We start from the raw sequence: 25,380 nt of genomic DNA on the forward strand, positions 1-25,380 counted from the left end.
CCTTTCAGCCGCCTCTGCGTGTTGTGTATCTGATGTCTGGCTGGTGTGAGTGACAGGGCTGGGGGAACCCAGATGGGCAGGGCTAGGTAGCCTGGTATGAATAGGACGATCGACAGGTAGATGGGTGGGAGGAGTGCTCCTAGGTTCTGAATAGGACAGTGCTCCGCTACCTCGATGCCGGCTCCACCCCCTGTGGAGCGTCTGATGACTCTGCCCTGCACTCTGAAAGGAGAAGCCTGCATCACGTAAACAAAGTGCTCAGAAACCGGACTGAACTAGGCAAGGGCCCCCCTGGCCTGGGAGAACAAAAGATTTGTGGTATAAATAGAGGAGCCCTGCTCCTAAGAAACTAGATCCGCTTTTGACCAAGAAGAATCTCTGCCTGAGGAGGAGGCACCGGGAAAGCTGTAGGAGGAAGACTGTCCCTATCCTGGGGGATTGGCCTGCAGTGGTGACCTTGCTACCAAAGGAGAGAAGAGAAACTGTTGCTGAAGACTTTTACTTTACTTTTACTTTCAAGACTTGTGCTTTTCCAAAACGATCTCCAAGGGCTTGGAACTGAGCTTGCCCCCTGAACTGAGCCCCAGGACCATTGGGCTCTACCTGATCTTCACTCGCCTGCTGCTGGACTGTGGTGTCCTTTCCCTCGCCGGAGCTGTGACCCTCGTGCCCCAGTCACTCCTTGAGCCGTGACCAGGACTGCTTAGCCGCCCCCGCCTTGGGAAGAGCCTCGCTCGATCGGAGCTGCTCCCCCTACGCTGTGCTGGGCTGCCCCGTCACCTCGCTCGTTGGAGGCTCGCTGTGCACCTTCACTCTCCCGCCGGAATCGGCGTTTGTGAGCATCTCCAAGCCTCGGACGGCCCGGACGCATCTGCGTGCCCGGCTGCCCCGCTTTGTTCACCCGCCACCTGCAACACCCCGCTCTTGTCGTGAGCCTGAAGATCAGACCCCCATCGTGAAGTGTGTGAGCCCCGGACGCCGCCTCGCTCTTCTGTCGAAGAGCCGCTGAAATCCCGCACCCGCCTTTGCGTCAAGAAACAAGGTACTGTACTTACGAACTCGACCGCGAGCTCGCATCGGATCCAGGGTCCGCAACGTTCTTATTTCCCTGTCATCTGCTGTGTGCTCCCTGGGCGCTGCCTCAGCACGAAGTGCGCTGAGGCCTACAGTTACCTTGTGCCCGCCTAAAGAATTTTCCGTAGAACTTGACCGAATTTCCGAGAATTGTGGCCCCATCAGTTCAACGTTACTGGGCCTTGTATTTGAATCTGCTGAAACTACATAAAAGCTTATTTTTATATACTTCCTGATTGGTGTCCGTTTGTGGTGCATGCAAGGGGTTTACTGTATGTGTAATTGCATTTGCTTAACCGTGTACGCCTGAGACTTAGCCTAGACTGCTCGCGCCACGCACCTAGAGGGTGAGCAGGGGTTATTCTGGGGAGTCATCCTTCGCCCTGACAAGAAGTAAAGGGTCCCTGCTTGTTGTGGGTTCACACCTGCGTCAACCAGAGCCCCCTCATTTCTAACATTGGTGGCAGCGGTGGGATTTACGGATTTGCATTTGTGGTTTGCGTATAGTGAATCACTGATCACCACGTAGTGAGAGCAGACCAGTAACACAGCCACAAGGCTAGCATTTGTTTTTGTTTTGCCAAGAGTCTCCGTTGCTAGAGCCATGCCTGGTTCACTTTCAGCCGGAAGGGCGGCTTCCATAATCTCTGGATTTGAAGACGTAGTATGGGACGAAGACGCACTTCAGAATCGTACCAATGACGACTTGAAAGGTCTTTGCTCCAAGTTCAGGATTGCCCAAACTGGATTGAAAAAGAAGGAACAACTTGTGAAAGCGCTGAGGGCCTGGTATGAGTCAAAGGCACCAGAGAATCAGGTGGAAGTGGTTCCACCAGAAAGTGTCCATGAGTTTGGCAGATGCCTGTCGCCAGAAGAGTTGGCGGACAGGGCTGCAACCCGGGCACACGAGGTGGAAATGGCAAAACTTCATGGGCAGATGGATATGGAAAAACAAAGATTAGCCATGGAAGAAAAGAAACTACAATTAGAGCATGACATGAAGCTGAGGGAGCTGGAGCTGAAAGCAAAAAGTTTGGAGCTTAATCCCTCTGGTGGCAGCACACCGCCAGTACCGGCGGAACCAAGAGTTTATATTCCCAAGGATGTAGTGAAGGAGTTCTTCAGGAATGACGACATCGGGCAGTGGTTCAGAGCCTACGAGGTAGCCATGTCTTCCCACCGGGTCCCTGAGAAAGATTGGGGAGCGGGGTTGTGGGGAAGGTTTCTGAGTGAAGGGCGGGACACACTGTTAGATTTACCTGTTGATGTTCGTAATTCTTATGCCCATATGAAGGAAGCATTGATGGCTAGGTATGGGTTGACCCCTGAGTTATATAGACAGAGGTTCAGGGGTTGCACTAAGATTCCCAATAGTACGTATGTGGAGTATGTGACTTTCTTTTGCAGAGCGCTGGACGGTTGGGTAAAGGGTAGTAAGGTAAATGATTATCAAGGGCTTCTTGATTTAATGGCATGGGAGCACTTGTCCAGTAATTGTTTTCCTGAGCTACGCCAGCACCTGATCGATAGTAAGCTGACTAACCCGAGTAAGCTTGCTGAGGAGGCGGACCGCTGGGTCAGTACCAGGGTCCACAAGGGTACCGTGGGAGATTCCGCCAAAGGTGGGCAGGGTCCCCAGCAGAAGAGTGGGGGGGACAGGGGTAAACAGAAGCAGTTCCAAAAAGGGCCCCAAAATAGTCCCCAAGGGAACCAAGGGAAGGGTTCTCAGCCTCCCCCACCCCAGAAACCGACCGGGGCCCCGACAGGTCCTCCTGTTCCAAAGGGGCCCGTAAGATGTTACAGGTGTAACAATTTGGGGCATTTTGCCTCTGATGTAAAATGTCCATTGTTTGGTAAACCAGCACCCACTGGTGCTCCATCCCGGCAGGTGACTAGTGTAGCCTTGGGGGAGGAGAGGGATGTCCAAGGTGGGTGGGGTCCCGCAGAGATGTCCCTGGTCTCGCTAGGAGACCGTGAAGTGGTCCCTCCAACCCAGCTGCCTGAGAACACTAAGAAGTACAGGCAGTGGGTGACCATAAATGGCCATAGAGTGGAAGCTCTTAGAGATACAGGAGCCAGTGTGACAGCTGTCAGGTGTCACCTGGTGTCTCAGGAGCAGGTGGTCCCCAATGCATTCTATCCCGTTGTTGCCGCTGACAACACAGAGAGACACTGCAAGGTGGCTCAGATTCCCTTTGAGTGGGGGGGGGTCTCTGGTACTCTTCAGGTAGCTGTGAGGCCCGCCATGCCTGTAGACTGTTTGTTAGGGAACGATTTGGAGAGCTCACCTTGGGCTAAGGTGGAGCGGAGTGCTCACCTGGAGATGTTGGGTATGCCGGATTGGGCGTGTGTCACCACACGGTCCATGGCAGCCAGTAGAGGTACTCAAGAGGTCCTGGAGCCTGAGAGGGAGGCCCAGGAACCGGCCTCAGAGAGAAGGAGCAAGGGGCGCGGGAAGCCGGCCCCTGAAGTTCCCACGGTCCAGGAGGAAGCAGACCTTGAGGGGGATGCCCTGGAGCCTACAGGGGAGCAGATAGCTGAACTGGGAGACCTGCCGGAGCTGACCCATTGGCAGCAGGGAGGGGGTCCCACCAGGGAGGACTTTTGCAAGGCACAGAAGGAGTGCCCTTCTCTCGTGGGTATGCGGCAGCAGGCTGCAGACCAGGCCGCAGGGGATCAGTCAGGATCGCATTTCGTTTACTGGGAGAACGACCTCCTATATACAGAGCCTAAGGTTGCTGAGCCTGGGTCAGCCCGTGCGCTGGTGGTACCCCAGGACTTCAGAGCCTTCCTACTGGGGCTGGCTCACGATGTGCCATTGGCAGGGCATTTGGGGCAGGACAAGACCTTTGAAAGGCTTGTCACCCACTTTTATTGGCCTCAAATGCGCAGGAGTTCAGATACTCACTGCAGGACATGCCAGACTTGCCAGGCAAGTGGAAAGAGTGGAAGGAAGCAGAAGGCTCCACTCCAGCCATTCCCTGTGGTCGGTACCCCATTCCAGCGAGTGGGGATTGACATTGTAGGGCCACTGGACCCCAGGACAGCGATGGGCAATAGGTTCATCCTGGTCCTGGTGGACCATGCCACCCGGTACCCGGAAGCCATTCCTCTAAGGACAGTGACGGCCCCCGTGGTGGGACGGGCACTGATGGGAATTTTCTCCCGAGTGGGATTCCCTCTAGAGGTGGTGTCTGACCGAGGTACCAATTTCATGTCCAAGTACATGAAATCCCTTTGGCAAGAGTGTGGTGTAACCTACAAATTCCCCACACCTTACCACCCCCAAGGAAACGGGTTGGTTGAGAGATTCAACCGAACCCTCAAAGGCATGATAATGGGCCTAGAAGGAGCCATGAGGCGTAAGTGGGACGTCCTCTTACCATGCCTTCTCTTCGCTTACCGTGAGGTGCCACAGAAGTCTCTGGGGTTCAGTCCCTTTGAGCTTCTGTATGGTCACCCAGTCAGAGGACCTCTAAGTCTGGTCAAAGAAGGCTGGGAGCAATCTCCCAGGAAGCCTCCCCAGAATGTATATAGTTACATGCTGGCCTTCAGGAATCAGACTAGGCGATTCAGGCAACTTGCTGAGGCAAATCTGGAAGCCAGCCAGGAGGAGATGAAGCGGTGGTACGACCAGAATGCCACTCTGGTAGAGCTTCAGCCTGGACAGAAAGTATGGGTCTTGGCCCCCGTGGAGCCGTGTGCGCTCCAGGATAAGTGGACCGGTCCCTTTGAGGTGGTGGAGCGCAAGAGTCCTGTTACCTACGTGGTGGACCTGAAGTCTCCTAGGAACCCCTTAAGGGTCCTACATGTCAACCGCCTCAAGCCCCACTTGGAGAGGTCCCAAGTGGGCATGCTCTTGGCAACAGATGCTGGAATGGAAGAGGAGACAGAACCTCTTCCTGACCTCCTGTCAGCCAAGGAGCAAGATGGGTCAGTGGATGGTGTCATCCTCTCTTCCACCCTGACCCCTGAGCAACAGAATGATGGTCGCCAGTTGCTGGGACAGTTTTCTGACCTGTTTTCCCTGGTCCCTGGTGTCACTGATTGGTGCGTCCATGATGTGGACACTGGGGATAGTCCACCTGTGCGGCACAAGGCCTACAGGGTGACTGACAGGGTGAGGACATGCATCAAGGAGGAGGTCTCCAAGATGTTTGCCCTCGGGGTAATTGAGTCTTCTAGCAGTCCTTGGGCCAGCCCCGTGGTCTTGGTCCCAAAGGCTGCAGGGCCGGGAGCCACACCCGAACTCCGGTTCTGTGTGGACTACAGAGGACTCAATTCGGTCACTAGGACCGACGCACACCCCATCCCCAGAGCTGATGAGCTCATCGATCGGCTAGGGGCTGCCAACTACCTCAGCACGTTTGATTTAACGTCTGGGTATTGGCAGATCGCCTTGACCGAGGGGGCCAAAGAGAGGTCAGCATTTTCCACCCCAGATGGGCACTACCAGTTCCGGGTTATGCCATTTGGGATGAAGAATGCCCCTGCCACCTTCCAGAGATTGGTCAACCAGGTGTTGGCTGGGCTGGATTCGTTCAGTGCAGCCTACCTGGATGACATCGCCGTGTTCAGCTCCACTTGGGAGGAACACTTGCGTCACCTCTGGGAAGTGTTGATGGCGCTGCGCAAGGCGGGCCTCACGATCAAGGCGAGTAAGTGCCAGATCGGGCAGGGTTCCGTGGTGTACTTGGGACACCAAGTTGGGAGTGGCCAGGTGGCACCCCTTCAGCCCAAGATAGAAACCATCCTGAATTGGGAGGCGCCCAAAACCCAGACGGAGGTGAGAGCCTTCCTAGGTCTCACCGGGTACTACAGGAGGTTTGTCAAGGGGTATGGCAACCTGGTTGCCCCCTTGACAGCGCTGACTTCGAAGAAGCAGCCCAGGAAAGTGATCTGGACTGACACCTGTCAGAAAGCTTTTGAGGCCTTGAAAACTGCTATGTGCACGGCGCCCGTGCTCTTGGCTCCCAACTTCTCCAAAGAGTTTATCGTTCAGACAGACGCTTCAGAGCATGGTGTGGGGGCTGTTCTTTCACAGATTAATGAGGAGGGCCTAGATCAACCCGTAGCCTTTCTTAGCAGGAGGTTACTTCCACGGGAACAAAGGTGGAGTGCTATTGAGCGTGAGGCATTTGCTGTGGTCTGGGCGCTGAAGAAGCTAAGACCCTACTTGTTTGGGTCTCACTTCCGGGTTCAGACGGACCACAGGCCCCTCAGATGGTTGATGCATATGAGGGGTGAGAATCCAAAGCTGTTGAGGTGGTCCATTTCCCTACAGGGTATGGATTTCACGGTGGAACATCGCCCTGGTACAGATCACGCCAATGCTGACGGTCTGTCCAGATTTTTCCGCCTTAGTGATGAGGAACTCCCTGGGGTAGGGTAGTTCTCCCCACTTTTCAGCTGGAGGGGACACGTGTTAGACCTGGCACCTTGGCGTGAGTCTCCCTTCCTCTTTTTGTCGCTGTGCCTCATGTGTTTTTATGGTGTTGGCCGCTCAGCGCGCTGTGCCACTGCCAACCAGTGTCACGGTGCGAGTGCTCCCTATGTAAATTGTATATGTTGGTTGGATTCCATGATTGGATTGTTTGATTTACTGTCAGACCCCAGTAAAGTGCGCCGGGGGCGCCAGGGCATGTAAATACGAACACCGCTGGTGGGCTTGCAGCACTGGTTGTGCCACCCACAGAAGCGGCCGGTAAAATATACCCGAGGTCTGCCATCGCAGAACCTGCGTGCAGTCTGGTACTGACATGCTGACCGGCAAGTGCCCACACTTGCCAGTCCCTAAACCCTTCCCTTAGCTGCATGTTAGTCACCCCTCTGGTAGGCCCACGGGCAGGGTGCATTGTACGCCTAAGGTAGGACAAGCCTGGATGCGTGGCATGTCCTAGTAGTGAATTACCGCCATCTTGTTGTTCACTACTGCAAGGCTACCCTGTTCCCATAGGCCAGTATGGGCGGCCTGGATTATTACACCCTATGATCCTAACCGACCCAGGGAACATGGTAGGAGATCGAGTTTAGTATGCCTGAACTCGGAATAATAAGGTACATCTTTTCGCAAGGTTTATTTTAATATTCCGGGTTTGCAAATGCCGCTTTTAGAAAGTTGGCCTTTGCTTGCCTAAACCTTTCAGCCGCCTCTGCGTGTTGTGTATCTGATGTCTGGCTGGTGTGAGTGACAGGGCTGGGGGAACCCAGATGGGCAGGGCTAGGTAGCCTGGTATGAATAGGATGGTCGACAGGTAGATGGGTGGGAGGAGTGCTCCTAGGTTCTGAATAGGACAGTGCTCCGCTACCTCGATGCCGGCTCCACCCCCTGTGGAGCGTCTGATGACTCTGCCCTGCACTCTGAAAGGAGAAGCCTGCATCACGTAAACAAAGTGCTCAGAAACCGGACTGAACTAGGCAAGGGCCCCCCTGGCCTGGGAGAACAAAAGATTTGTGGTATAAATAGAGGAGCCCTGCTCCTAAGAAACTAGATCCGCTTTTGACCAAGAAGAATCTCTGCCTGAGGAGGAGGCACCGGGAAAGCTGTAGGAGGAAGACTGTCCCTATCCTGGGGGATTGGCCTGCAGTGGTGACCTTGCTACCAAAGGAGAGAAGAGAAACTGTTGCTGAAGACTTTTACTTTACTTTTACTTTCAAGACTTGTGCTTTTCCAAAACGATCTCCAAGGGCTTGGAACTGAGCTTGCCCCCTGAACTGAGCCCCAGGACCATTGGGCTCTACCTGATCTTCACTCGCCTGCTGCTGGACTGTGGTGTCCTTTCCCTCGCCGGAGCTGTGACCCTCGTGCCCCAGTCCCTCCTTGAGCCGTGACCAGGACTGCTTAGCCGCCCCCGCCTTGGGAAGAGCCTCGCTCGATCGGAGCCGCTCCCCCTACGCTGTGCTGGGCTGCCCCGTCACCTCGCTCGTTGGAGGCTCGCTGTGCACCTTCACCCTCCCGCCGGAATCGGCGTTTGTGAGCATCTCCAAGCCTCGGACGGCCCGGACGCATCTGCGTGCCCGGCTGCCCCGCTTTGTTCACCCGCCACCTGCAACACCCCGCTCTTGTCGTGAGCCTGAAGATCAGACCCCCATCGTGAAGTGTGGGAGCCCCGGACGCCGCCTCGCTCTTCTGTCGAAGAGCCGCTGAAATCCCGCACCCGCCTTTGCGTCAAGAAACAAGGTACTGTACTTACGAACTCGACCGCGAGCTCGCATCGGATCCAGGGTCCGCAACGTTCTTATTTCCCTGTCATCTGCTGTGTGCTCCCTGGGCGCTGCCTCAGCACGAAGTGCGCTGAGGCCTACAGTTACCTTGTGCCCGCCTAAAGAACTTTCCGTAAAACCAAGAGAACTTGACCGAATTTCCGAGAATTGTGGCCCCATCAGTTCAACGTTACTGGGCCTTGTATTTGAATCTGCTGAAACTACATAAAAGCTTATTTTTATATACTTCCTGATTGGTGTCCGTTTGTGGTGCATGCAAGGGGTTTACTGTATGTGTAATTGCATTTGCTTAACCGTGTACGCCTGAGACTTAGCCTAGACTGCTCGCGCCACGCACCTAGAGGGTGAGCAGGGGTTATTCTGGGGAGTCATCCTTCGCCCTGACAAGAAGTAAAGGGTCCCTGCTTGTTGTGGGTTCACACCTGCGTCAACCAGAGCCCCCTCATTTCTAACAATCCGAAAGCTGCAGACAGGCTCAGCTCATGCTAGAGCACCATCTCACATGTTACCAAGCACTCTGCCTCCAGGATTGTCAAGGCCTGCCATAGGAGTGACTGATAGGTACACATGTGTCTATATGTAAGTTAGGTATAGGAATACTACACCTAAGCAAGGGGTGATTACACGACCTTGCCCCAGCTGAGTGATCAGCCAGTTGTGTCAAAATGGAAGGCCAGGCCAGGGGTGGCATAATACATGCTGCAGCCCCTGGTAGGCCTAGGGTACACCTATGCCCTGGGTACCTAGGGTACACTGTACAGGGGCCAATAAGGTGATCCTATCCAAATGGGTTATGCACCTAAAGTACATAGTATTAATTTAGAGAGAGAACAGCAGGGCTGTGGGTCTGATTAGCAGGCCCACAGCCACATCTAAGTCAAAAACCAGTAAAGCAAAAGCAAAAAGTGGGGGTGAACATAGAAAGCAGACCCTACTCTCCTACACAAAGGTCTAACCAATGTGGAGGCAGAGGTCTAACCGATGTGGATGCAAAGGTCTAACCGATGTGGAGGCGACGGTCTAACCGATGTGGAGGCGAGGGTCTACATGATGTGGTGGCGAAGGTCTAACCAATGTGGAGGCAGAGGTCTAACCGATGTGGAGTCGAAGGTCTAAGAGATGTGGAGGCAAAGGTCTATCCGATGTGGAGGCAGACGTCTAACCGATATGGAGTCAAAGGTCTAACCGACGTGGAGGCGAAGGTCTAACCGACGTTATGTTATGTTATGTTGTTATGTTACTGGGTATTTGTTGAGCGCGCGGCTACTCCCAAGAGTGTCCCAGCGCTGTGTGCTGCTGGGGAACCCATCCTGGCTTTCCCTGTGAGAAGGTCCCTACTGGGCATCTCCAAGGTGAAGACCAGCATCCCCGGCGCTGATGGGGCCGTAATTGGAGATTAAGCAAGCTATTGCCCAGAGTTGCTGAGTGGGATCCATGGTTAGAGTAGGCACCGAGGCGAGAATCATCGTGTCTGCTGACCTTGGCCCAAGACCCTGCCAGGTCGGGAATCGAACCCTGGTCCCGGGCCGACTTCTGCTTCCGGGTCTGACGCCTCTAACCAGTGAGCCACACCACTCCACTTGACGTGGAGGCAAAGGTCTATCCGATGTGGAGGCGGATGTCGAACCGATGTGGAGGCGAGTTTCTAACCGACGTGGATGCGAAGGTCTAACCGATGTGGAGGCGGAGGTCTAACCGATGTGGAGGCGGAGATCTTTGCATCAGGCCTACTTAAGGACCTTGAAGAATGGGCCGCATTGAACATAATACCAATATATCAATCAGGATTCCGGAGAGAACAATCTCAAATCTGCGTCCCTCACATTGATGACGGAGACGCAAATATACATGCAGTATCTGCAATGCAATAGGTCCCACATTTGTAATCAATCAATCAATCAATCATGGCATTTGTAAAGCGCACTACATACCCGCGAGGGTCTCAAGGGCCAGGCGCTGGGGGGGGGAAGCTGCTACTGTTCGAAGAGCTAGGTCTTGAGAAGTCTTCTGAAGGTCAGAAGGTCTTCGGTCTGCCATAGGCAGATGGGGAGGGTGTTCCATGTCTTGGCGGCGAGGTGGGAGAATGATCTGCCGCCGGCGGTCACTCTTCGGATGCAGGGGACAGTGGCGAGGATGCAGTCTACGGAGCGGAGCTAGCGGGTGGGGGTGTAGAGCCTGAGTCGGCTGTTGAGGTACGTTGGTCTGGTGTTGTGGAGTGCCTTGTGTGCGTGGGTGAGGAGTTTGAAGGTTATCCTCTTGTTGACAGGGAGCCCGTGCAAGTCTCTCAGGTGGGGTGTGATGTGGCTGTGGCGAGGGATGTTGAGGATCAGGCGTGCGTAGGCGTTCCGTAGTCCAGTCTACTGCTGACGAGGGCCTGGGTGACTGTCCTTCTTGTTTCGTGGGGATCCACTTGAAGATCCTGAGAAGCATGCGGAGGGTGTTGAAGCAGGAGGAGGAGACGGCATTGACCTGCTTCGTCATGGAGAGGGTAGAGTCGAGGATGCCCCTAGGTTGGGTGCATGGTCGGTGGGTGTTGGGGATGTTCCTACTGCAGTCGGCCACCAGGAGTCGTCCCAGGCCGAGGGGGTGGATCCGAGGATGAGGACCTCAGTCTTGTCGCAATTCAGCTTCAGTCTGCTGTTCCTCATCGGCGATGGCCTTCATTCCTTCATGGAGGTTGGTTTTGGCGGTGTGGGGGTCCTTGGTGAGTGAGAGGATCAGCTGGGTGTCGTTGGCATAGTAGATGATGTTGAGGTCGTGACGTCGTGCAATGTGGGCAAATGGTGCCATGTAGACGTTGAACAACGTTGGGCTGAGGGATGAGCCTTGGGTTACGCCGCAGATGATCTTGGTGGCTTCGGAGTGGAAGGTGGGGAGGCGGACGCTCTGTGTTCTGCCGGAGAGGAAGGAGGAGGTCCAGTCCAGGGCCTTCTCTTGTATTCCGGCATCGTAGAGGCGTGTTCATAGTGTGCGGTGGCAGACCATGTCAAAGGCGGCTGACAGGTCAGGGAGGATGAGGGCCGCGGTTTCTCCGTTGTCTAGCAGGGTCCTGATGTCATCGGTGGTGGCGATGAGGGCAGTTTTGGTGCTGTGGTTGCTGCGGAACCCAGACTGGGACGGGACCAGGATGCTGTTCTCCTCAAGGAAGCTGGTCAGATGTTTGTTGACGATCTTTTCAATGATCTTCGCCGGGAACAGGAGCAGGGAGATGGGTCAGAAGTTCTTGAAGACCTTGGGGTCCGCCTTGGGATTCTTGAGTAAGGCGTTGATCTCTGCGTGCTTCCAGCTCTCCGGGAAGGTCGCTGTCTTGAAGGAGATGTTGATGGTTTTCCGGAGATTGGGTGTGATTGTGCTGCTGGCTTTGTTGAAGATGTGGTGTGGGCAGGGGTCTTCCGGCTATCCGGAGTGGACGGTGTTCATGATCTTGATGGTGTCGTTGTCGTTGATGTTGGTCCAGGTGGTCAGGCGGCTGGAGCGGGTGGTGGTCGTGGGAGCGGGGGTCTCAGTGGTTGCCGGGATGGTGACGGCGTTAAAGCTGTCATGAATGTCTGCGATCTTGCGATGGAAGAAGGTGGCAAGCGAGTCGCACAGGTCTTGCGAAGGTGAGATGTCATTGGTGTTGGAACTGTGTTTGGAGAGTTCCTTCACGATGATGAAGAGCTCTTTGCTGTTGTGTGCGTTGTTGTCTAGGCGGTCTTTGAAGAAAGTCCATTTGGCTGATCTGATGAGGTGGTGGTGTCTGCGGGTGGTATTCTTGTGGGCTGTGTAGCTTTCCGGTGTTGGTTCACGGATCCAGCTTTTTTTGAGTTTTCGGCAGGTTTGCTTGGAGGCCTGGAGGTCTTCGGTGAACCAGCTGGCTTTCTTGCTAGTGTGGGTGTTAGAGGGCTTCTTGAGCGGAGCGAGGGTGTTGGCTCAGTCGTTAATCCACTGTTTGAGGTTGTGAGCGGCAGTGTCGGGGTTGGTCGGATCTGGAGGTGCGCTCCGGGCGAGGGTGGTGGAAAGCTGGTTTTTGGTGACTCTGCTCCAGCAGCGGCGCAGCATCTGTTGGGTGCGGTGGTGCGTGATGGGTTTCCGGAAGGTGAAGTGGATGCAGCGGTGATCGGTCCAGTGGAGTTCGGTGGTGTGGTTGAAGGAGACGTGGGAGCTTGTGGAGAAGATGGGTTCAAGCGTGTGGCCGTCGGAGTGGGTGGCTGTAGTGACGAGTTGTCTGAGTCCGAGGTTGGCGAGGTTGGCGATCAGGGTGGAGGAGTTGGTGTCGTTGTTGTTCTCGAGGTGGAAGTTCAGGTCCCCGAGGAGGATGTAGTCCGTGGAGGCGAGGGCGTGTGTGCTGACGAGGTCGGTGATGGAGTCGCTGAACTGTGCTCGTGGTCCGGGGGTCTGTAGATGAGGGTTCCTCTGAGGGTGGTATTGGGATCGGTGTGGATCTGGAAGTGCAGGTGTCCGGCAGTGCTGAGGGTGTCGTCTGTGTTGTTTGAGAGTGTTCCTGTGGACAATGGCGATTCCTCCTACTGCTCCATTGGTGCGGTCCCTGCGGGTCATCTTGTAGCCTTCCAAGATGGCTATGGCAAAGTCGGGTGCAGAGAAGGGGTTTAGCTAGGTCTCCGTCAGGAAGGCAACGTCTGGGGTGTTGGAGTCCAGTAGGTCCCAGAGTTCCACGGCGTGTTTGCGTGCAGAGCCTGTGTTGAGAAGGATGCATCTGAGGTGGTTGGGTTCTTTGGTAGGTGGGTTGGCGGGCCGGATGCTGGTGAAGCTGCAGTTCCAGCAGGAGAAGGATCCTTGGGTGTGCTTCGGGTTGGCCAGGCAGCAGGTGCGTGATCGTCCGGCATTGAGTGCATGGAGGGTGCTAGAGGTGTAGCAGAGGTGGGCATCGTGGCATTCGCGGGGGCCGGGAGTCCTGGCGCTGGGCACGGTCCAGGCGCAGATGGGTGCAGACGGGCTTGCCTTAGACGAGCCTTCGATGCGCCAGCGGCGCGTCCGCTGCACGGCTGAGCAGCGCCCGCCATATGTGGGGAGGTGGGAGGGAGGAGCAGCTGGGAGGTGGGAGGCAGGAGGTAGGGGCAGGGAATGGGCAGTCAGGGGGGCGGGGCCACAGGGGACTCATCGTCGGGAATGGGAGAGGTGAACGGCATGGAAGGCAAGGGCACAGAATCACGGGGGCACAAAAGGAAAACTGGGCACAGATCACAGGGGTCACAGAAGGAAAAATGGGCACAGAATCACAGGGGCACAGAAGGAATACCGGTCACAGATCATGGGGGTCACAGATGGAAAAAAAACAGCACAGAATCACGGGGGCACAGAAGGAAAAAACCGGCACAGAATCACAGGGGTCACAGAAGGAAAAAACGGGCAAAGATCACCGGGGTCACAGAAGGAAAAACGGGCACAGAATCACGGAGATTGAGCTATTGATATTGAAATGATGATACCTTTTATTTATGTTTTTTGAAAATCTGCAAGTGGTGCGTAAACATGTAGGGGCCGATTCACAGAACTAACTTAAGACAAAATCCTAAACTTACTACTTTTGGTATTCACAGAAGTTAGGATTTTGTCTTAAGTTTGTCTTAAGACAAACTTAAGACAGACTTAAGACAAACTTAAGACAAACTTAAGACAAACTTAAGACCGACTTAAGACAGACTTAAGACAAACTTAAGACAAAATCCTAACTTAAGTCTGTCTTAAGTCTGTCTTAAGTCTGTCTTAAGTTTGTCTTAAGTCAGTCTTAAGTCTGTCTTGAGTCTGTCTTAAGTCTGTCTTAAGTTTGTCTTAAGACAAACTTAAGACAAAATCCTAACTTCTGTGAATACCAAAAGTAGTAAGTTTAGGATTTTGTCTTAAGTTAGTTCTGTGAATCAGGCCCGTACTTTGTACTTATACTCATTGTTTACGAGAATCAAGACAGGCTTTAACTGCACCTCTTTTACTGCCAGACTTTCTTGCAGTGAGCAAGGACTATAAGTACAAAGGGGCAGATTTACTAGCCCCTTGCACCACTTTTGCGTCATTTCTAACATGGGAAAAGTGACGCAAAAGTGGCACAAGTGGCTTGTAAATAAGCCCCAAAGTGCATGTTCATGCACCGCTTGCAGGTTTTTCAAAAAATACAATGACAATAGCTCACACTTTTACAAATAAGAGACCTATTGCATTGCACATGCTTGTTAGAAAGATGTGCATGTGTGATCAGAGAGATCGAATGGCTAAAGTGAGCACTCCCATCACCCCCTGTTGAATGCTGTGGTGGGAAGAAGCAAAAGTGTGACCGAGTACTGGGGGGCGCTAGAGTGCCCGAGGCCAGATGGCTGCTCTGCCGGCCAGGTGTAAAAATCCGACGAGAATCCGCCCATCCAGCTACAGATTATAAGAAATACAGCTCATGAAGAGAGGGAGCAGTAAAGCTAGACTCGTGAGCCGAAGATTTGGAAAAATCCACAAATTAAATGATTAAGCCCAGAACCAGGCCTGGCCCCACAGCAACGCACTTGGATCCCCAACGCAGCCCGTGCTGCACAGGGAGAAACATGGGCTGGGGAAGGGGGGCTGCATGGTGACACCACAAGCTGTGGCCCTAAGGTATCCACGAGTCAAGGAAAAGACCAGAGACTGCATCTGTGGTCCTGCATGGTGACACCACGAGCTATGGCCATAAGGTACCCACGAGTCCAGGAAAAGAAAAGAGACTGCATCTGTGGCAGTGCTTGGTGACACTACGAGCTATGGCCCTAAGGTACCCACGAGTCCAGGAAAAGACCAAAGACTGCATCTGTGGCCCTGCTTGGTGACACCACGAGCTGTGGCCGTCACGTACCCACGAGTCAAGGAAAAGACCAGAGACTGCATCTGTGGCCCTGCATGGTGACACCACGAGATGTGGCCGTCAGGTACCCACGAGTCAAGGAAAAGACCAGAGACTGCATCTGTGGCCCTGAATGGTGACACCACGAGCTGTGGCCTTAAGGTACCCACGAGTCCAGGAAAAGACCAGAGACTGTATCTATGGCCCATCCATGGTGACACCACAAGCTGTGGCCCTAAGGTACCCACGAGTCAAGGAAAGGACCAGAGACTGCATCTGTGGCCCTGCATGGTGACATCACGAGCTATGGCTCTAAGGTACTCACGAGTCCAGGAAAAGACCAGAGACTGCATCTGTTGCCCCGCATGGTGACACCACGAGCTGTGGCCCTAAGGTACCCACGAGTGAAGAAAAAGACCAGAGATTGCATATGTGGCCTCGCATGGTGACACCACGAGCTGTGGCCTTAAGGTACCCACGAGTCAAGGAAAAGACCAGAGACTGCCTCTGTGGCCCTGCATGGTGACTCCATGACCTGTGGCCGTCAGGTACCACGAATCCAGGAAAAGACCAGAGCCTGAATCTGTGGCCCTGCATGGTGACACCTCGAGCTGCAGCCGTCAGGTGGCCACGAATCAAGGAAAAGACCAAAGCCTGTGTAGGAGAGTAGGATCTGCTTCACATGGGTACCCCCACTTTTTGCTGGTGTTTCACTGTTTTTCGACCTTAGTCTGGCTGAGGCCCTGCTAATCAGGACCACAGCCTAGCTGCTTCCTCTCTAAAATGGTTTCCATGTACATTAGGTACATATCTAATTGGATTCTGGAGTGCCTTATAAGCCCCTAGTACATGGTATACTATGTAACTAGTGCACAGGTACCTTAGAGGCCTACCAGGGGCTGCAGCATGTATTATGCCACCCCTGGAAAGCATTCCAAAATGACACCACAGGTCTGCTACTGCAGCCTGGGTGAGGGTGTGCTTGCACCACTTACTGTGGTATAGGCTACCTATATCACTACACTATCCAGACACATATGAACCTATAAGCCACTCCTATGGCAGGCCTTGACAATCCTGAAGGCAGAGCGCTTGGTTTTAAGTGAGAGGGTGACCGAGCATGAGCTGAGCCCCTCTGCAGCATTCTGAAACACTTCCTTATGGCTGTTCTGTGATACAGCCATACCATATACTCTTAAGTGCATTATGACCACGTGGTAAATGCTAACTTTGGAATGGCTGCATCAAAACATGTTGGGTTTGGTGTCAAAACTTTGGAATACTACCCCCCCCCCCGCCAGCCCTGGCAGCGGGGGTAGCATGCCACCCTTCTAGAGGGAGAGACATGTTCACACTGGCTAATCCCGGTTAAAACTTTCCAAAGCCCTGGCATCACAAAATGGATGCCACTGCCACAGACATGGGTCTGGCCTCCTGCTGCTGACCGAAACTCTGGCAGGGGAGGCCTGGACAATAGGTTTCTTGTATCAGGGAGGTGTAACCACCTCCCCAGACAGGCAGATGTGTATTGGGGCAGGGTGGGTGCATTCAGAGAATGCTTGTGAGAAACTGCCTGGGGCACACAAGGTGTGCCTGTGCATAGCCCAGTTCAAATCGGTTGCGGGGGCACTCAGCCCCTGCTCTGGCATGAAACTGGACAAAGGCGAATGGGTGTAACCAGCCCCACCCTAGGTCCACCTATAGGTGGGGCCTTAAAGTTAGTCCATCCCCTAATCTTAGTATAAGTATAGGAATCCAGTCCCTAGGACTTTAGATTACCCTGGAGAAAACTCTGCAACATATATCCTGGACCTTCGACTTTCTATCACGACTAGAAGACGGAAGAAATCTCCCTTGAGGTCAAGGAGTGACTCCCCTGCTTGACAGGCACCAAAGAAGCAACTGACCGGTCTGCAATTCTGAAGCTCCCGCCGGACGCCGAAGACTCTGCATCCCCAGATGTGGATTTCCAGACTTCACCGATGCAACAGTTAGTCCACAGCAAAGCTGAGTCCTGTGGGTATCGTGGGTGACGTGGAACCGTGACCCCTGGACACTGTGAACTTTTGCAGCAACACTATCTTCCTGGTCATCCTCGAAGTTGTGCTTTGGGCTACGAGTAGCCCCAGCCTTGATCACCACCTGCGCCGAAGATTGTTGACCTCCACTCCACAAGTGACCCGTGGGCCAGCTCCAAATGCGACTGCTCTAGGCTCCTTCGCGATCACTAGCCCGTTGGCTAGCAGGTCCCCACGAAGGCAACCCCTCTTCTGCTTGGGCTTTCCTGGTTGCCCCAGAAATACCCTTACTTTTTCTTGCTGGGTGAGTCCATCAGACCTTGCTGGTCTGCACCGCAGTCCTTTCTCTGATTTCCAGTGAATTGCCGTTGCCAAGGCTAGTTGGGTCCTTTCTGGTCGACGAAAATGCAGCAGTCGACAGACTTTGTGGGATAGCTCAAATCTGGCTAGTGGACTTCGTCAACGCCTCCTGGACCTCGTGGCTGAAGAGTCAAGACACCCATCAACTCACCTGAAGCACCCAACATCTGTGGGCATTGGTCCATCCTGCCCTAGGTCACTGGCAAGGGACCCAGACTCTGTCCCCTCTGCTTTCAGGTTCCTTACATCCCAGATCCAGACTTGGATCTCTTCGGACACTTCGCCTCTTCACTGCAGCAGCAGTTCTTTGCAGGTTTCCATTGGAATCGATGACGCGACCCGACACCAAAAGACACCTATGCACCCGACTTCCCTGGGTGATGTAACTAGAGTACTCCGGTGTTCTCGAGGGTGCTAGCCCTAGAACTGTCTTAGTCCAAAAGGGTTTGGTCATGACTCGATTAGAAGTGTCCCTAATCTTTAAAATTCCAACCGCGACATTCCCCATAGAAGATAACGGGAACCCGCGGTTGTGTTTTCACACTGCATACAGTCCCCGTGGGTCCCCTTTGTCACTACCTTGGGTGGTTCCTTGAGGTCCCAGTGTTTCTAGAGGCTATAGGCCTAGGGCCTATTCCAGTCGTGGTTCTTATACCACTTTTTAGTATATGGTTTGGTACGCCCCTAGGGCCCAAATGTGTATTTGTGCTTTTACTGATGCTTGATCACTTGTAACTAAAGTACTTCGAACGCCAGTCTCATAAAGAGACTAGAGGGGTGTTTTTTATCTTAAATACATATATGTTAAATATATACCTGGTGTGGTTGTCCTTTCATTTGATCATTCAAGAGATAATAGACTGGTAAAACAAGCTGCTGTACGTTCCTTCAAGACTTAGCCTGAAGGCTGCTCTCCATAGCTACCACTAGGATAGCTTTCAATAAAGGTTGTCTTTAACCATCCATAACAAGGGGTGGTTTGGACTGATACAAGGTGCCCACCTGAACTAGTGGACAGCATATATCAGGCCACCTTCTCACACTGTATCCCGTCATCACTGCTCCAGGCACTCCTTCCCGTATCCCTCCCTTACTGCTCCCAGCACTCCATCCTGTATCCCTCCCCTACTGCTCCCAGCACTCCTTCCTGTATCCCTCCCATACTGCTCCCAGCACTCCTTCCTGTATCCCTCCCATACTGCTCCCTGCACTCCTTCCTCTATCCCTTCTTTACCGATCCCAGCACTCCTTCCTGTATCCCTACCTTCCTGCGCCAGGCAATCCTTCCTGTATCCCTTCTTTACTGCTCCCAGCACCCCTTCCTGTATCCCTTCCTTACTGCTCCAGGCACTCCTTCCTATATCCCTTCCTTACTGCTCCAGGCACTCCTTCCTGTAAACCTTCTTTACTGCTCCAGGCACTCCTTCCTGTATCCCTTCGTCACTGCTCCCTGCACTCCTTCCTCTATTCCTCCCTTCCTGGTACTTGCACTCCTTCCTGTGTCCCTCCCTTACTGACCCCTGAACTCCTTCCTGTATCCCTTCCTTACTGCTCCCGGCACCGCTCCTTCCTGTATCCCTTCTTTACTGCTCCCTGCGCTCCTTCCTGTATCCCTCCCTTTACAACTCCCTGCACTCCTTCCTGTATCCCTCCCTGCACTGCTCAAGGCACTCCTACCTGTATCCCTCCCTGCACTGCTCCAGGCACTCCTTCCTGTATCCCTCCCTTCCTGCTCCAGGCACTCCTTCCTGTATCCCTTCCTTACTGCTCCAGGCACTCCTTCCTGTATCCCTTCTTTACTGCTCCAGGCACTCCTTCCTGTATCCCTTCCTTAATGTTCCCTTCACTCCTTCCTGTATCCCTCCCTTCCTGCTCCAGGCACTCCTTCCTGTATCCCTTCCTTACTGCTCCCGGCACCGCTCCTTCCTGTATCCCTTCATCACTGCTCCCTGCACTCCTTCCTGTATCCCTCCCTTACTGCTCCAGTCACTCCTACCTAAATCCCTTCTTTACTGCTCCCTGCACTCCTTCCTGTACCCCTTCCTTACTGCTCCCTGCACTCCTTCCTGTACCCCTTCCTTACTGCTCCCTGCACTCCAGCCTCTATCCCTCCCTTACTGCTCCCTGCGCTCCTTCCTGTATCCCTCCCTTACTGCTCCAGGCACTCCTTCCTGTATCCCTCCCTTACTGCTCCAGTCACGCCAACCTGTATCCCTTCTTTACTGCTCTCCGCACTCCTTCCTGTAAACCTTCTGTCTATCCTTGTTTCTAGCTCTTCTCCCACTCTCTTCTCTCAGACCATATCAATGTCTAACTCTTCCCTGGGCTCCTCCATCCATCCATATAACCGTGTAACCCTTTCATAGTAGTGTCTCTCTCGCTTCCCAGTTCTAGGTCTTTCATACTTGTGTTTGTCTCTTCTCTCAGCTCCTCAGTACTGGACGCTGCACTCGCCCCATGGGCCAGTGATGGTGCAGGAAGGTCCTTGCCTGACGCTGCCCTCACCGCACATGGCAGACATGGTGATGGGCAGGTGACTGGTCCCCCAGTCCGCTCGCCCTCCCGTGACCACAAGGGCAGTAGAGCTTCACAAATGGAATTTAATTCACAGTTGAAACAGGTTCATTGTCGTGGATTTTGCGAAACACCTACTTGGCTTTTTCACCGCCTTCTATAACCTTATCTTTGAATTCCTTCAGTTTATCGCCAAAGCCGGGGGAGGCGTCGGCGGAGGCGTCGGCGGAGGCGTCGGCCTTGGTGACGTCTGAGGGGGAGAGGGGATAAACACTTCATTAACAGGCACTGTAGAGCTGAGAAGCAGGCACAAGAAGCGAGCAGAGAAGCCTAGAGTCAGGTTGTGATTGGAAAGATTGTGGTCTGATTCCCAAAAACAATCTGAGACAAAAGTCTAACTTTACGACTTTTAATATTCACAGAGGTCATTTACGAGTTGAATCTCTGGCTCGGACCATACTCTCTGGCTTGGGCTGTACTCTCTGGAATCTCAAGCTCGGGCCATACTCTCTGGCTTGGGCTGTACTCTCTGGAATCTCCAGCTCGGGCATTACTCTCTGGCTCGGGCTGTACTCTCTGGAATCTCTGGCTCGGACCATACTCTCTGGCTTGGGCTGTACTCTCTGGACTCTCCAGCTCGGGCTGTACTCTCTGGAATGTCTGGCTCCGGCCATACTCTCTGGCTCCGGCCCTACTCTCTGGCTCCGTCCCTACTCTCTGGCTCGGGCTGTACTCTCTGGCTCAGCTGTACTCTCCAGAATCTCCGGCTCGGGCTGTACTCTCTGGCTCCGGCTGTACTCTCTGGAATCTCCAGCTCGGGCATTACTCTCTGGCTCGGGCCATACTCTCTGGCTTGGGCTGTACTCTCTGGAATCTCCAGCTCGGGCATTACTCTCTGGCTCGGGCTGTACTCTCTGGAATCTCTGGCTCGGACCATACTCTCTGGCTTGGGTTGTACTCTCTGGAATCTCCAGCTCGGGCCAAACTCTCTGGCTTGGGCTCTACTCTCTGGAATCTCCAGCTCGGGGATTACTCTCTGGCTCGGGCTGTACTCTCTGGAATCTCTGGCTCCGGACCTACTCTCTGGCTCCGGCCCTACTCTCCGGCTCGGGCTGTACTCTCTGGCTTGGGCTGTACTCTCTGGAATCTCCGGCTCGGGCTGTACTCTCCGGCTCGGGCTGTACTCTCTGGAATCTCTGGCTCGGACCATACTCTCTGGCTTGGACTGTACTCTCTGGAATCTCCAGCTCGGGGATTACTCTCTGGCTTGGGCTGTACTCTCTGGAATCTCCAGCTCGGGCATTACTCTCTGGCTCGGGCTGTACTCTCTGGAATCTCCAGCTCGGGCATTACTCTCTGGCTCGGGCTGTACTCTCTGGAATCTCTGGCTCGGACCATACTCTCTGGCTTGGGCTGTACTCTCTGGAATCTCCAGCTCGTGGATTACTCTCTGGCTCGGGCTGTACTCTCTGGAATCTCCAGCTCGGGCATTACTCTCTGGCTCGGGCTGTACTCTCTGGAATCTCCAGCTCGGGCATTACTCTCTGGCTCGGGCTGTACTCTCTGGAATCTCTGGCTCGGACCATACTCTCTGGCTTGGGTTGTACTCTCTGGAATCTCCAGCTCGGGCATTACTCTCTGGCTCGGGCTGTACTCTCTGGAATCTCTGGCTCGGACCATACTCTCTGGCTTGGGTTTACTCTCTGGAATCTCCAGCTCGGGCATTACTCTCTGGCTTGGGCTGTACTCTCTGGAATCTCCAGCTCGGGCATTACTCTCTGGCTCGGGCTGTACTCTCCGGAATCTCCGGCTCGGGCTGTACTCTCTGGCTCCGGCCCTACTCTCTGGCTCGGGCTGTACTCTCTGGAATCTCCAGCTCGGGCATTACTCTCTGGCTCGGGCTGTACTCTCTGGAATCTCTGGCTTGGACCATACTCTCTGGCTTGGGCTGTACTCTCTGGACTCTCCAGCTCGGGCTGTACTCTCTGGAATGTCTGGCTCCGGCCATACTCTCTGGCTCCGGCCCTACTCTCTGGCTCCGTCCCTACTCTCTGGCTCGGGCTGTACTCTCTGGCTCAGCTGTACTCTCCAGAATCTCCGGCTCGGGCTGTACTCTCTGGCTCCGGCCCTACTCTCTGGCTTGGGCCAGATGAAGAGTAATCAATGGTCCAGAATTTTTACAAAAAGGAACATTAGGAATGTGTGAAAAAATGGTAGAGCAGGTCATGAAAATCAGTTTGGAAAGGGAAAAGGGTGTGGCCAGACACTGCATCACATTCCAGAAAAGTTTGCTCCTTTGCATTATGGTACATGCAGTTCACAATTTACGCTCCCCTCAGTGCTGACTGTAGTGTTACACCAAACTTTCATGTAACACACAGTCAAGTCAATACTGAGCCAATAGGTCAAATAGGACGAGTGATGGTGTGGGTAGAAGGTGGCTGAGTGCTGTGGGTAGAAGGTGGCTGAGTGCTGTGGGTAGAAGGTGGCTGAGTGCTGTGGGTAGAAGGTGGCTGAATGCTGTGGGCTAAAGGTGGTTCAGTTCTGTGAGTAGAAGGTTTCTTTGTTATATGTACAACTGTTACAAGTGGTATGGGTAGATACTGTCTCCTGTACAAGTGGTAAGGGTGGATGCTGTCTCTTGTACGAGTGGTACGGGTAGAAGCTGTCTCTTGTGCAAGTGGTGGTAAGAGTAGAAGCTGTCTCTTGTACAAGTGATACAGGTAGAATCTGTCTCTTGTGCTAGTGGTACGTGTAGAAGCTGTCTGTTGTACAAGTGGTCTAGGCAGAAGCTGTATCTTGTGCAATTGGTAAGGGTAGAAGCTGTCTCTTGTTCATGTGGTAAGGGTTGATGCTGTCTCTTGTACAAGCGGCACGGGTAACACTCTTGTGCTAGTGCTACGGGTAGAAGCTGTTTCTTCTACAAGTGGTCTGGGCAGAAGCTGTTTCTTGTAGAAGTGGTAAGGGTAGAAACTGTCTCACGTACAAGTGATAAGGGTAGAAGCTGTTTCTTGTAGAAGTGGTAAGGGTAGAAACTGTCTCACGTACAAGTGGTAAGGGTAGAAGCTGTTGCTTGTACAAGTGGTCTGGGTAGAAGCTGTCTCTCGCACAAGTGGTAAGGGTAGATGCTGTCTCTTGCACAAGTGGTCTGGGTAGAAGCTGTGTCAGGGACAGGTGGTAAGGGTAGATGCTGTCTCTTGCACAAGTGGTAAGGGTAGAAACTGTCTCTTGTACAAGTGTTAAGGATTGACGCTGTCTCCCGCACAAGTGGTAAGGTTACAAGCTGTCCCTTGTACATGTGGTAAGGGTAGAAACTGTCTCTTGTTCAAGTGGTAAGGGTAGAAGCTGTCTCTTATACAAGTGGTCTGGGTAGAAGCTGTCACTTGTACAAGTAGTAAGGGTAGACGCTGTCTCTCGTACAAGTGGTAAGGGTAGAAGCTGTCGCTTGTACAAGTGATCTGGGTATAAGCTGTCTCTTGTACAAGCGGTCTGGGTAGAAGCTGTCTCTCGAACAAGTGGTAAGGGTAGATGCTGTCTCTTGCACAAGTGGTAAGGGTAGAAACTCTCTCTTGTACAAGTGTTAGGGTTGACGCTGTCTCTCGCACAAGTGGTAAGGGTACAAGCTGTCCCTTGTACATGTGGTAAGGGTAGAAACTGTCGCTAGTACAAGTGGTCTGTGCAGAAGTTTTCTCTCTTACAAGTGGTAAAGTTGGAAGCTGGCTCTTGTTTAAGTGCTCTGGGTAGATGCTGGCTCTCGCACAAGTGGTCTGGGTAGGAGCTGTCTCTCGCACAAGTGGTAAGGGTGAAATCTGTCTCTCATACAAGTGGTAAGGGTAGAAGCTTTCCCATACAAGTGGTCTGGGTAGAAGCTGTCTCTTGCACAAGTGGTCTGGGTAGAAGCTGTCTCTCGCACAAGTGGTAAGGATAGATGGTGTCTCATGCACAAGTGGTCTGGGTAGAAGCTGTCTCTTGCACAAGTGGTAAGGGTAGAAACTGTCTCTTGTGCAAGTGGACTGGGTAGAAGCTGTGTCTCGCACAAGTGGTAAGGGTAGATGCTGTCTCTTGCACAAGTGGTCTGGGTAGAAGCTGTCTCTTGCACAAGTGGTAAGGATGTTGTCTCTTGCACAAGTGGTCTGGGTAGGAGCTGTCTCTTGCACAAGTGGTAAGGGTAGATGCTGTTTTTTGCACAAGTGGTCTGGGTACAAGCTGTGTCTCGCACAAGTGGTAAGGGTAGATGCTGTCTCTTGCACAAGTGGTCTGGGTAGAAGCTGTCTCTTGCACAAGTGGTAAGGGTAGAAGCTGGCTCCGGGTTTCCTTACAAGATGGCTCAGCAGTTTGGGTATCAGCTGGCTCAGAGGAATGAAGTATAGCGCTGAGAAGTGCCAACAGTTGGCAGATAAAGCGCCTTACCAGTCATCACTGCTAGCGTCACAAGAAGCACAGCCAAGGACAGGAGCAGCTTCATGGTGAACTCTGATTATGTCAATCTCTGCAAAAGAAAAGTAAAGACCAAAGCTGTGCAAACCCTTAACTCAGGAGGACTCCGAGAGCCTCACACGGCCCTGTACCCACAGCATCAAAACCCCCATGATCCTCACTCATGGCCCTGAACCCACATCCCCACACATGGCCCAGAACCCACAGCTCCCTGAAACCCACAGCCCCACACACCGCCCTGAAACCCACAGCCCCACACACTGCCCTGAACACACAGCCCCATACCACACACCGCCCTGAATACACAGCCCCACATACTCCCTTTAAACCCACATCCCCACACATGGCCCAGAACCCACAGCTCCCTGAAACCCACAGCCCCACACACTGCCCTGAAACCCAGAGCCCCACAAGCTGCCCTAAAACCCACAGCCCCACACACTGCCCTGAAACCCACAGCCCCACACACCGCCCTTAACATACAGCCCCACATACTCCCTTTAAACTCACAGCCCCACACAGCCCTGAAACCCACAACCCCATACCTGGCCTGAAACCCACAGCTCCCTAAACCCACAGTGGCCCCACACATGGCACTGAAACCCACAGCCTCATAGGACCGTGAAACCCATAGCCCCACACATGACCCTGAACCCACACCCCCACACATGGCCCTGTAACCCACAGCCCCACCTATGGCCCTGATTTACTCAGCCCCACACATGGCCCTGAAATCCACAGTTTTCGGAAACCCACAGCCCACACATGGCCCTGAAATCAACAGTTTTCTGACACCCACAGACCCACACAGGGCCCTGAAACACACATTTACACATGACCATGAAAAATACAGTCCTACACACGACCCTGAAACTCACAGACCACATACGACCCTGAAACCACAGTCCCACACATGACCCTGAACCATAAGCCCCGAAACCCACTGCCCTG

General features: G+C 53.4%; 1 long non-coding RNA gene across 1 annotated transcript in view; it reads right to left on the minus strand.

The window, feature by feature from the left end:
• LOC146808672 (uncharacterized) overlaps positions 1-25,380 on the minus strand; it is a 56,437-nt gene that overhangs the window by 12,207 nt on the left and 18,850 nt on the right. Inside the window, exons 2-3 of the long non-coding RNA XR_014966216.1 lie at positions 24,403-24,481; positions 20,131-20,242 (exon numbers count right to left, since the gene is read on the minus strand). This is a non-coding gene — a long non-coding RNA (uncharacterized LOC146808672). The remainder of the gene's footprint in view (positions 1-20,130; positions 20,243-24,402; positions 24,482-25,380) is intronic.

Source organism: Triturus cristatus, chromosome 7 (assembly GCF_964204655.1).
Source record: "Triturus cristatus chromosome 7, aTriCri1.1, whole genome shotgun sequence".
NCBI classification, from domain to species: domain Eukaryota; kingdom Metazoa; phylum Chordata; class Amphibia; order Caudata; family Salamandridae; genus Triturus; species Triturus cristatus.